General features: G+C 45.3%; 2 long non-coding RNA genes across 2 annotated transcripts; both read right to left on the bottom strand.

The window, feature by feature from the left end:
* Positions 1-582: 582 nt before the first annotated feature.
* LOC148007863 (uncharacterized) lies at positions 583-7,061 on the bottom strand. The gene is made up of 2 exons (XR_015652979.1): positions 6,759-7,061; positions 583-1,935 (listed from the first exon to the last, which is right to left on the bottom strand). It is a non-coding gene; the product is annotated as an uncharacterized LOC148007863 (long non-coding RNA).
* Positions 7,062-9,579: 2,518 nt separating this feature from the next.
* On the bottom strand, positions 9,580-12,523 carry LOC147997056 (uncharacterized). Its single transcript, XR_015652973.1, has 2 exons — positions 12,410-12,523; positions 9,580-11,943 (listed from the first exon to the last, which is right to left on the bottom strand). It is a non-coding gene; the product is annotated as an uncharacterized LOC147997056 (long non-coding RNA).
* Between the last annotated feature and the right edge of the window lie 312 nt (positions 12,524-12,835).

The raw sequence follows: 12,835 nt of genomic DNA, 5'->3' as shown, positions 1-12,835 counted from the left end.
AGCGCTAGGACCAGAAATTCCACTCCGTCACAGGCCTGAGCCTGAACTCAGGAGCATTCTGCCATTTTACAGTCTGCAGGTCTCAGGAGGGCCAGAAAGTCGGGCGTCTCACGAAGGCACTCCCTATGGTTAAAAGCAATAAGCAATACGCAAACGCAGGAGGAGCCGGTTTACCTTGGATCTGCTGGCAGGTTGGACCCTGAGCCCCACAGGCACATCTTTTATGAGTTGTGTCAGTCAGGCTGGTTCATGTGAAAGATCCCACGCAGAGAGACCCTTACTCAAGTCTTGGGAAATCGCGGACCCCAGACACAGAGAGACCATTTTGGATGTAATAAGCAAAGGCGAGGTTTATTACAGAGACCTATTACAGAGATCTCTGGGCCGACACGTATCCCGCGCAGGAGACAGAGGTGTCGGCCCCGAGAGGCTGGGAAAAAGAGTATTTAAAGGCAGAGGCTGTGAGCACCAGGGGATGGGGGATGTCAAAGGGGAATGCACCGCAAGTTACAGGATTGTTTTATGGCTCCAGGAGATAAGGGGACACCAGAAGGTTTTATGGCCCCCTGGTTCTTGGAACAGAGCTACTAAATCAGGAGAAGGGTAGGGTCTTTAGGTCCTCATTATTTTTAAAAGTTTGTCAAAATTGATGGAGCATTTGTATTTGAAACACCTCTGGTTAGGCTTGGGCTGCCCGGTTTCTTGGAGTGCTCTCTGCAGGACACAATGGCTGAAAAGCACAAGTAGGGGCTTATCAGGGTCTGGAGGACATCTGGTTAAAGTATGGCCCTGAGTAAGCTGGGGGGATGTCTGTGGATGGTTTATGGGTCAGTCCTCGATAGCCTGAGCTGGTTTTTGCATTCCTTTTCTTTATCTTTATGGCCTGCTATTCCTGGCGGCAGGGCTTAGCCCTGAGTTTGTGGCTTTTGGGGCTAACTCTTTTAATTTTATATTTCTAAACCTAGAATTCATATAATTTTCTTTTCATTCCCGTCTTCTCCTACTAAATAATTCTAATCTTAGAATTTTGATATCAAGTCTCGTATTTGGTCTCACCAGTTGTCCTAACTGACTGGTACTGTTGTCTCACAACCATTAACCGCACAGCACCCACTCAATTTTTAACAAAAGCAATTAACCTGTTTGTCACGCAGGGGCCAAAAACTAAAACCAAGAAAATTATTAATAATGGCCCAGCTGTAGCAGAGAGTAGGGTAGTCATCCAGGGAGATCTACTAAACTAGCTCTCGAACTATCTCTGATGTGTTTTTCTGTCTGTCTTTTGTCTAACCTTTTTTTAAGTTTATTTATGGAGTCTTTAATTACTCCTGAATGGTCTGTATAGAAGCAACATTTTTCTTTCAGTATAGCATACAGACTCCTTCTTTAAGGAATATCAGGTCTGATCTTTTCTTATTTTGAAGGACTACCTCTGAGAGGGAGGTTAGGTATTCTTGGAGGTCAGCTAAAAAGTCTTTAGCATCAGGATTCTATCTGGACACTATCTAAACCTATACACCAAGGTCATGACTGTCTTTTAGAACTTCTAAACTTATACAGGTTGTGATCCCTGAGGCACAGTCCCAAGAAGTGTTAGGAGTACTAACATATGTAATGTTACATCATTTGTAATAGAAATCAAGCCTATTCCCACACCTATCTCGATGGAACCCAGGACAAACATGACTGAATTTCCCTCTAGGTCCCAGCTCTCAGCCCTAACAGCTAGTACACGGCTGGTGAAGGCTGAGAATTGACGGCTGTCAGGGTGGTCAGCAGCACCAGGTACGGTCCTTTCCAGCGAGGCTCGAGTGTCTGGGCTCAGTGTAGCTGCTTCCGACCTGGAACTGATGGGATGTCTCAGGGGTCTCCGGGGCATAGGCTGCTGTCAGCTGTGAGCAGATTTCTTTCTGTATCACCTGTAGGTCTTTTAGCCTGGCACACAAATCATTATTACTATGACATGTTGGTTTAGTAACATCATCTAATACAGTCAGGGGAGCTGAGGCCCCATATAAGATCTCAAAGGGGGTAAGGCTGAATCTGGAAGGGGTATTTCTTGCTCTGAAGAGAGCAAGAGGGAAGGAGTGTCACCCAGTCTGTGCCAGTCTCCATGGTCAATTTGTTTAGGGTCTCTTTTAGAGTTCTATTTATTTACTCTACCTGTCTTGAACTTTGAGGTCTGTAAATATAATGTAATTTCTAATCGACCTCTAAATATTTGGCCACACCCTGGCTTACCTTGGCAACGAAAGTAGGGCCGTTGTCTGACCAGATTACCTTGGGCATTCCAGACCTGGGGAAGATTTCTTTCAGTATCTTCTTGATGATTGTAGAGGCCGTCTCTCGTTTGGTGAGGAAAGCTTCTATCTATTTCTGAAAAAGTATCTACAAGCACTAGGAGATACTTGTGATTATATTTTTCTGGTTTTATCTCAGTGAAGTTCACTTCGACTTTTCGTTAAATTTTCTAGGTCTCTTTGTCCTGTTTGTTTGTTAAGCATTTATTTATTGACGTATTTTATACTTTTTTATTGTCTCTCTTGGCTAAAATCTTAAAGTCTATTATATATATTTTAACTATTTGGACAAACTTCTTATCTCTTAAATGAGTCTATTTTTTTATTTGGCAAAGTGAGTCTTTTGTTTGTTCTCTGGGGGGGGGGTACAGCTTTCTCCCCAAGTGTGTCATTGTCCTTTTATCTTTTAAACAACTTGGGCCTTTTCTTCTGTTGTACATTCTAAGTGAGGCCATCCCTTAGTCTAATCCCAGTTCTCAGTGGCTGTCTTTTGTAGGCCTGTAACCAGGATAGGCTCCTGCATAGCCATTTCCCGAGCCACTTTATCTGTTTTGTTACTGTCCCATGTCACTGAATCTCTTCCCTCCTGATATCCTGAGCAATGAATAGTACTCACAGTTGTTGGCTTCATCAGGGCATCTAAGAGATGGCAAAGACATCTGTGGCGCTGATGTGCTGGGGGTAGCCATCCCAGATGACATTGTGTAGTCCACCATGGCAGCACCCACTTGTCTCTGACCTTCATTCATGAAGAGAACTGTTCCCGTCTATGGACAAGCTCCTCGGCTTTCAGCAGGGGTCAATCAGCCAGTCGCAGAGGTCTTTCCTCCACCCATGGGCTTCTGTCAGTGTTTGACACTTGTGCTGTGGTGGCTCCAGGTCCGGATTGGGCAGCAAGGTGACCAGATTGTCCCCAACCGGTGGAGAATCTAGTCCATGGCAGCTGACCAGTGGTCCCATCTTTTGGGACACTCTATCAGCCACTCTATCACAGTTTAAGTCCTGGATTGGGTGATAATTGTTAGTGCCCAGCTGGCAGGAGTGATATGTTCCAAGCAGAACAGCGCTAAGCCACACATCTCCCAGCATTAGGTACTAGTGCACTGAGACAGGTCTTAAGCTCCACATACACAGTCTATAGATATGTATACACATGGCCTCATCTAGCCATTTCAGCCCACGCAAGCCAATTTGGAGAGCAATTTTCTCATGAGCAAGGGATGGGGCAGTCAGGGATGACCATGAATTAGTGGGTGGGTTACCCAGCCCACGCCAAGGTCCACTGTTCTTCGGGCAGTCCATAAGTATTGTTCGTTGTCAGTAGCTCCTTGCACTCAAGGTCTTTGGATATTGGCCCACTGGGGGGCATAGGAGCACAGAGCATTGGGTCCCTATCCAGCACTCTAGGACCAAGAAGCTCTCCAGTGGCCCCTCTTGTTCTTTCTTGGGCAGTCCCTGACCCAGTGTCCTTTTTTTTTTGTATTAGGCACACTGATCTTTAGCCAGGAATTCTCTTTTGTTGTCAGGTACTATCTTCCTAGGTTCCCTAACTACTGTGGCCAGAATATGTTCCTCTCTTGTCTTTTATCTCTCTTTAGCTCTTTAACTTCCTCTTCTTTTTGTCTCTTTTCTTCCCTAGCTTTCTGTTCTTTTTACCTCTTTCTTTTTTAACCTTACTTTCTCTGTAACTTATACTAACTCTCAGCAACTTAACTTAACCCTTTAAATTTTTGTAACTTTTTCTTCATATCCTTTTTTTATCTTAGCCAGATTGGTGGGGCATTTTTTAGCCCCTCAGAGACCCACCCTTGGAGCCTGGTGGCAGACCTGGAGCACTCCCTACCTTCAGGCGTCTGAAGAGAGCAGGCAGAAGTGAGGGCCTTCCATCAGTGTCTGGAACATTTTTTCTGGCCTCTAGTGGGATTCCGTCTTTCCTCGGTGGTAAAGAAGACCTGTAACAGCTACTAACAAGCATCTTAAATGGGATGGTGAGAAAACAAGGGAATCTTGAGAATAGAGGTCCACTGAAGAGGGCAAATAGCATTTAGTCACACAGCTAAGCCAGGAGGCTTTCTTGGGACAAAAAGACCTTGTGTCTGTGAAACAGAAAAGTGAGCAGAGGGGCAGCCTATCTGTTACCGGCTGTCTCTCTGGACTTAGATTTTCCCTTAAGGAGTACCTTCCTTTAGTGCCAGCTCAGTGGCTTTATCGCTCAAGAGACCCATCCTCTAAATGGCACTAGGCTTCTAGTAAGAACTAATAACAAAAGGATGGAGAGACGTTAGAACCTGGGTGTTAGATACTATGCAGCTGACAAAAGAATTGTAACCAGTTCACCTGGGGCTTTCAGGACCTCAGTAGCAGCCCTTTATCAAACTTTCTCAGTGGGCTAAAGGCCTATGGAAAAGAAAACATTATTCTTGACCTTGGCCACAGCCAAAGCCTGAATTTTAAATTTTGACTGGCAAAACAAAACAAAGTTCTTTACAGTTTGTTGTAGATTTTTTGAAACTATTTTAGGGGCTTCTCTGTCCCCCAACCTGGGACATTTCGACCATAGGGGCAGGAACTGGCTGCTGTGGGGATAGGATCAAAGGCATTCTCCATGCTAATGATGACCAGTGAGAAAAGTAATTTAATGCTGGAGACTGACTCCTCTCTTGGAATAGGGCCAGCAGATAAGGCAGGCTCTTTAAAGAACTTCTCCTAATGAGCACCCTCTTTCTGTGAGCAAGAGTTGAAGGTCTGGTCACTAAAAGCAGAAAAAATTTTTTTTTGTTCTTGTTTTTTCTAGAGTCCTCTCCCACCTCACTTTTAGCCTTTTTAGATCATTCTTCCTGTAGCATTTCTAACACAGCCTGTCCCTTTTTTATAGCCTGTTGACAGCATTTCTGATCTTTTAGGCAGCTACGCACTAAGTGCCATACCGGCTGAAACTCCGCCTTTAAGAATCCTTGCTCTCAAGCAAAATTTAAATCTTTTTCTAGCTTATCTCAGCTGTCCACCGTGAGATTCCCAGAGATCGCGAACCAAGGTGTAATAATTCACTAAGAAATCTCTCTATAGTGTTTCTTTTTACCTTAAGCCTTTTCCTTTTAAACAGCTCTTGAAGAGCCAGAAAAATTGGGTGAGACTTGAGAAGTCCCCATGCAGCAGCTCCGCAGCTAATTTCGCTCCCCCCTACTGTGTGTTCCAAGCACAAGCACAGATAAAACACTATGTTTTAAAAAATTAACATTGGCTATCAACCAACACACCGCCACTAGAGCGGGGTCCATAAAATTAAGTTTCTTACTCACTATACTTATTTCATACCGGAGGCCTAATCTGGGGAACTTTTTTATTTACGAGAGGTTTTGTCCTCAAGGTTTTTGTTAATGTCTGTTTACACAACTGTTAACAGCAGCTAGGCTGATCAAGGGGAGTAAAGGGAGGGGCCTCTCTCCTTGGGGAGGAGGCTCAAGAGAGAAAGACAAAACTCCCTGGCAGAAAACAATTTTTCTCAAGCAAATTATTTTTAACTCTTAACTTAAGCACCAAGAGGACCAAGTAAAACTCTATGACGAACAAAGCAAACAGTTTCATGATTTCAAACACAGTCGTCAGTCCAAGATTTTAAACACAGTCGTCAGTCTAAATTTAAAAACGAAACAAAAGCCAAAAAGACACTCGACAATACCACAGAAAACAAACCAGACAAACAATATCAAGACAAAGCATCTTAAAACCAATTTTCACAGATGCCTGGTACCTTCAGTACCTGGCCCAAACTGCAGCTTAACCTTAGCTGCTTTTGGGATGAGATGGACCATCTGATTCCACCTCCCAACAGGATTTCAGAGTGTCCTCTTGTCCTAACATCCGTACAATGGTCCACCATCAAAGACAAAGGGGTTATCACAGTCTGCCCCATGGCAAAGAAAAAGAACACCAAACACAGAAACAGAACACAGACAGCAGACACTAAGGAGCACTCTGTCTCCTTTGTTCCAGAAAACCACAGTCAGGTCCTCCTGATTGCCCACAGCCGGGCTCTTCCGACTGTTCTCCGCCCGTGGAACGTCTTCCAGGGGCTGCAGCCTGCGGGCCCCGGGGCGTCCCCCGCTTCCACAGCCAGAGGGTCCTCACGAACCACAAAGGCAGCTGCACTGAGTGGGGATACACATCCACTCTCCTAGCACAGGGCAGGAATACACATCCACCCTCTTAGCACAAGGCAGGAACACACATCTGCCCTCTTAGAACAGGGCAGGAATACCCATCTGCCCTCTTAACACAGGGCAGGAATACCCATCTGCCCTCTTAGCACAAGGCAGGAACACACATCTGCCCTCTTAACACTGACCAGTACTAAGACACACATATATACACACACTGTGGAACCAAAACAGAGACAGACACAGACTGACAATTGTGGCGCCGCTCACACAGAAACACTCAGACAAACATCCAACTCACCTCCAAGGGGTCTTCGGAGTCTGGGGTGGTCACGCAGATCCCGGACGAGCCCCCATTATTATGAAAGATCCCACGCAGAGAGACCCTTACTCAAGTCTTGGGAAATCGCGGACCCCAGACACAGAGAGACCATTTTGGATGTAATAAGCAAAGGCGAGGTTTATTACAGAGACCTATTACAGAGATCTCTGGGCCGACACGTATCCCGCGCAGGAGACAGAGGTGTCGGCCCCGAGAGGCTGGGAAAAAGAGTATTTAAAGGCAGAGGCTGTGAGCACCAGGGGATGGGGGATGTCAAAGGGGAATGCACCGCAAGTTACAGGATTGTTTTATGGCTCCAGGAGATAAGGGGACACCAGAAGGTTTTATGGCCCCCTGGTTCTTGGAACAGAGCTACTAAATCAGGAGAAGGGTAGGGTCTTTAGGTCCTCATTATTTTTAAAAGTTTGTCAAAATTGATGGAGCATTTGTATTTGAAACACCTCTGGTTAGGCTTGGGCTGCCCGGTTTCTTGGAGTGCTCTCTGCAGGACACAATGGCTGAAAAGCACAAGTAGGGGCTTATCAGGGTCTGGAGGACATCTGGTTAAAGTATGGCCCTGAGTAAGCTGGGGGGATGTCTGTGGATGGTTTATGGGTCAGTCCTCGATAGCCTGAGCTGGTTTTTGCATTCCTTTTCTTTATCTTTATGGCCTGCTATTCCTGGCTTAGCCCTGAGTTTGTGGCTTTTGGGGCTAACTCTTTTAATTTTATATTTCTAAACCTAGAATTCATATAATTTTCTTTTCACATGTATGTTGGAAGCAACTGAGCAGGGGCATCAACATCCTCTCTTGGTCTTCAGGGATGTTTGGGGAGACGGTTCTGGATGCAGAGAAAGATGGCACTCCATGCAGGGCACGTGATGAAACTCACGGTGCCAGAAACAGAGGGCAGAGCCTCATCTGACCTGTGACCACTTCTGAAGTAGAAGTGAGTGGCTCCTTAGGGGAGCTCTGGAGAGCGCAAGGATAAGCACAAGAGGCTGAATGTGCACACCTCTAATCCCAGCACTTGGGAGACATACCCAGGCAGGTCTCTGAGTTCAAGGCCAACCTAGTCTACATAAGGAGTTCTAGCCAAGGCTTTATAATGAGATCCTGTCTAAAGAAAAAAAAAAGCACAAAATTGCCAGGATTGGATTCCTGGTGTTCTGGGAACAGAAAACAGAAAAGATATATAAGAACCAGATGTGTAAGACGCATGGATATGTGAACTGTGTGTGCAGGTGCTGGCGACAGAACCTGGGCCCTCTACAAGAGCACCAAGTGTTCTCAACCACTGAGCCAACTCCCCAGCCACTTGAGAAGCCCATTAAACAGCCAAATCTGAGGCAAAAAAAAAAAAAAAAAAAAAAGCAGAAAAGGGAGATTTATTCAACGTAGCCATACTGGGAAGAGGAAATCCACTGACATCCTCCCTCCCCCAGTCCATCTCCAGGACAGGGATACACATATCTAAGCAGTCAGTCAAGGTGTGATCCTGTCCACCTCTGACACAGTGTCTGGGCAAAATGATCTGAAAAGTTCTTAGAAATGTGTGCACCTCCCCACCCAAAAAAGATAAGCACAGAGGCAGAAGCAGGCCAGTCTTTGTGAATTTAAGGCCAGCCTGGACTACAGAGTGAGTTCCAAGACACTTACCTTTAAGTGAGAACTTACCTTTAAGGGAAAAAAAATCAAACTTTAAAGTGTGAAATCTCTTTTCTAGGAGATAAGTACCCTCCCCCATGCTGGAGTCTCTTCCTTCTCCCAGCATGAGATTCCCAGGGAAACCCCACTTCTTGGAGTCCGTTGTTCGAATGATCTGATAGTCAGCTGGAGGAACCCATATTATCTCCTTAGGACATCTTCATTTCTTTTTTTTTTCTTTTTTTCGGAGCTGGGGACCAAACCCAGGGCCTTGCGCTTGCTAGGCAAGTGCTCTACCATGACATCTTCATTTCTGATAGGCTAGTTGTAGTTGGTGTGGGCTGTTAGCTCTACACGGCAGCTGAGGGAGAAGAGAGAGCCTGTAGCTGGAAGGCTCTGGGTTCTAACAGAGAATAGCCAGCCACATGTCTGACCACTCCTCATAACAAAGAGAAGTACAGACTTGGGGTACAGACTGTGACTAGTACATCCAGACCCACACAACCCTATGTTCTCTCTGTGTCAAAACCACACACACACACAGATTCCAATACTGGGGATCGCTATGCTCGGATGAGGCCTGGGCTCCCATATGATGCTTAAGGGGTCATTTTGTGTCTTTTATGGACATTTTTGACTGGGTTCATGGGGTGGAAATCTGGAGACAATCCTGCCTAGATGTTCAGTTACCTACCTACACCATCAGCTCAAGGACAAGCCCAGGGCCTGGCACATGAGGCTTCTGGCCTGTCCAATCTTACCCTCCACTCTTCACCCTCAGGCAGGTTGAGTGACGTGCCCATGGAGGCACAGCTACTGATCCCATAATGTTTGCTCAGCCAGGGGAGGACCCAGTGCACATGAGAATAAATTTCTGAATTTGATTTGGGTGGCTTCTCTGGCCTGTAGTTATTTCTAATTTCTGACACTAGGTGGCACTCTAAATCCAGATTTGCATTATTCGGAGCCTTGCAGCCCTGTGAAATAATCGCTATGCTAACGAGGGAGGGGGGGAGGCATTGGTCTCTTTGTGTGAATGCAGCAAGTTCGTAAGTAACAGCTAGTGAACTCCTTAGTCGTCATGAAAGATCCCCGAAGAGAGACCCTTACTCAAGTCTCGGGAAATCGCGGACCCCAGACAGAGAGAGACCATTTTGGATGTAATAAGCACAGGCGAGGTTTATTACGGAGATCTCCGGGCCGACACGTATCCCACGCAGGAGACAGGGGTGTCGACCCCGAGTGGCTGGGAGAAGGGCTTTTTAAAGGAAGAAGTCACAAGCTCCAGGAGATGGGGAGATGTCAGAAGGAAATACCAAAAATGTCACAAGGGGAAACTCAAAGTCACAGAATTGTTCTTAAGATTCTAGGGTTTAAATGAGGGGAAAGGTTAAGCATTCTCCTGAGAACAGATCCTGTTGCTGAGTTTTGAGCTAATTTAAAACTTTATCTTTCAATCAAGCTGGACTTGTTGGGAAGATTCTTTGTGTTGTCGTTGTCTCCAATTAGAGACAAGGGTTCCTCTTACAGCAACCTTGAAATTCACACAGCAAGTGCCCAAGAAGGCAGTACTGCCCAGCGGTCCAGTGAGAGCTCAGGTGAGCGATTGCCCAGAGGCCTGCCCAGAGAACAGTGGCTTTGGCACCCCCAGGAGCTTGAAAGAAATGCTACTGTGGCCCCTTCCCAGTGTACTGAGACTGTTTACATTTTGACAAAAGCTGCAAGCTGCTCAGTCAGGTTTAAGGAAGACTTAAGTACCTCAAAATCTTTAGCAATCATCTTCTAGAAGCCTTGCAAGCCTTGCAGACCTCTGGGGAGAGCAGAGTTAGAGGAACCAAGGCAGGCAGGGAAGCAAAGGGAGGCTTCTTGTTCTCCATGGCCCTAGAAGATGCTATACCTCAAGGATCACACAGTAGGCTCACACAATGAGATTCAGCAAAGCTCAAGATCAGCACCTCCACTTGGGAGGCAGAAGCAGGCAGATCCCTGTGAGTTTGAGGCCACCCTAGTCTACATATAGAGTTCCAGGACAGCAAGGGCTACATAGAGAGACTCTATCTCAAAAAACAAAACAACAAAAACATCGAGACCTGGAACTATTGTTATGAAGCCAATATTCACACCACAGTGTGAACTTGTCTTTGCCCAGGATATGAACTTACATGATCAGAGCATCTAGAACATGGTGAAATGCCTCTTAAAAGGTCATTTTAAGTTTTTAATGTTTACTTATATAATATGTATTCATGCATGTCTGGATGAACGTATATGCATGCAATGCCCATGGAGGCCCAGAGAGAGTATAAGATGCCCCAGAACTTGAGTTACAGATGGCTATGAGCCAACCAACATGGGTACTGGGAACTGAAACTGGGCTCTCTCCAAGAGCAGCAAGCACTCTTAATCACTGAACTATCTCTCCAGTGCCAAGGATCAGTTTTTCAAAGAGTTGATTATTTTTATTTTATCTATGTGACCATTTTTTTCTGCATGCACACCTGGTGTCCATGGAAGTGAGGAAAGGGCGCCAGACTCCCTGGGTGGAGTTACAGAGAATTATGAACTACCTCATAGGTGCTAGAAACCCAGGTCCTCTCCAAGAGCAGCAAGCACTTTCAACCACTGAGCCATCTTTCCAGAAATCCCACCCCAACCAACTTAGTATCTCATCTTGTTCATTCATTTGATAATTATTTATGGCTAATTGCTAAGTAACAAGTACCGATTTGTATTTAAAGAATATCCACGGTCCCCAGCTCCAAAAAAAAAAAAAAAAAAAAGAATATACCAATAAAGAAAATAAAAAACTATACACAGTGAAATGACATTCTAATCAGTGAAAAACCAACACCAAGAAAGGGCTGGGGCTATAGAATGCCCATGTGTGTGTGTGCATGCACACACACGCGCGCGCACACACACACACACAATCAGTAGAATATCTTATTATGTAGGACCAAGAAAAGTGCTTGCCATCCAGTTTGCCTCTGATGAAGTAATGTAGTGATGTGTAAGTGACATCTCTACCCTTCACCTTTCCCTAGGAAAAGTGCCCCAAAAAGGCCACAGATGATGGATTCTCCATATCAGTCACTATCGTTGCTTAACAAGCCATCCCAAGACTTAGCAGTATAAAAATAACTGTTGTTGAATTTGGCAGGACAGATATGGACAGGGAAAAGTATCTCTGTTTCATGATTTCTGGGACCTCTGTTGGTCCCAGGTTCAAAGTTAGGATTAATCCGATGAATTGGGGATAGAATCATCACAGAAGCAACTCCTTCTTGATAAGGGTGTTGGCAGCTTGGCTGGGCTGCCAAAGACAGCTCCAGGTGGTCTCTCTGTGTAGGGTTATTTGTTCTTCCTCACAACTTGGAGGCTGAGTTCCAAGAGCCAACATCCTGTGAGAGCCAAGCAGAAGTACTCAGCACTCCGTGATGCATAACAACCCTGATGCATTCCATTAGCTGGGGGCTATCCTGAAGTCTGAAGAATGAGGGACGTAGATTCCAGTACCTGAGGGGTGTCCAGGTGACACAGTAAGAAGATCACATGGATGGAAGACCCCACTCAGGCCAGCTTTGGAAATCCCAGTCCTTAACACCTTTCCAAGAAAGTCTGTCTAGATTTATGCGTTTCTAAGGCAGAGAGCTAAAACCACACAAGCAGAAAAGGATAGCATCTGAATGCTGTTTTATGTTGAGATGCACAGAACAGAAAATATCACTCTGATTTATCTGTCCTTTGTTCTCTATAAGAAGCCTGCTTTAGTTTAATTATTTTGATTTATTCTAATTAACTTGTTTTGTTTTATATCCAAGCTGGTCTCTACTGCCTGATCCTCTTGATGCTCCCACCCCCACCCCCTGAGTGCTGGGATTGTAGGCACATACCACCACACCCAGATGAGAGGCAATTTTAAAGACCTGCAACTTATTTAGAAAGAAGAACAGAGTCAGACTAGGTTACAGCGGGAACTTACCCAAGCTTTAGATAAAGTTCACAAAGGCAGAGAGGTGTGGGTAAAAATCACATGTGTTTTAGAAGCAGAGCTGACCAGCTTCTATCCCTGCACCTCTGAAAAACAAGATTACCTGGAGACTCAGACAAGACCTGCAAGCACCACCCTTGGGTGCTAGCTACTCTGGGCAGAATCCTGATGGCTTAAACTCCTGAGAAACTTAAATATTTTTATGATCTCCTGCAGTAAAATGTATTATCAATATTGCTAACCATCTTGTTAGCATCATGCCTTTTAACCTGATGATAAATGGTGTTTGTGGAGGAAACAGTCTGTCTGTTTCTATGACACTCGTTCGGTAGAGTGAGCAAGAGCATCTGACATGATCACAAGACAGTCAGTTCTTGATGTAAGTAAACAATAGGGTGATCATGAGCTCGGGCCATG

The sequence above is a fragment of the Rattus norvegicus genome, chromosome 1, assembly GCF_021556685.1.
Source record: "Rattus norvegicus strain SHRSP/BbbUtx chromosome 1, alternate assembly SHRSP_T2T, whole genome shotgun sequence".
Lineage (NCBI taxonomy): Eukaryota > Metazoa > Chordata > Mammalia > Rodentia > Muridae > Rattus > Rattus norvegicus.
The sequence above is the reverse complement of the archived record's forward strand: the minus strand, read 5'-3'. Positions and strand labels throughout refer to the sequence as shown.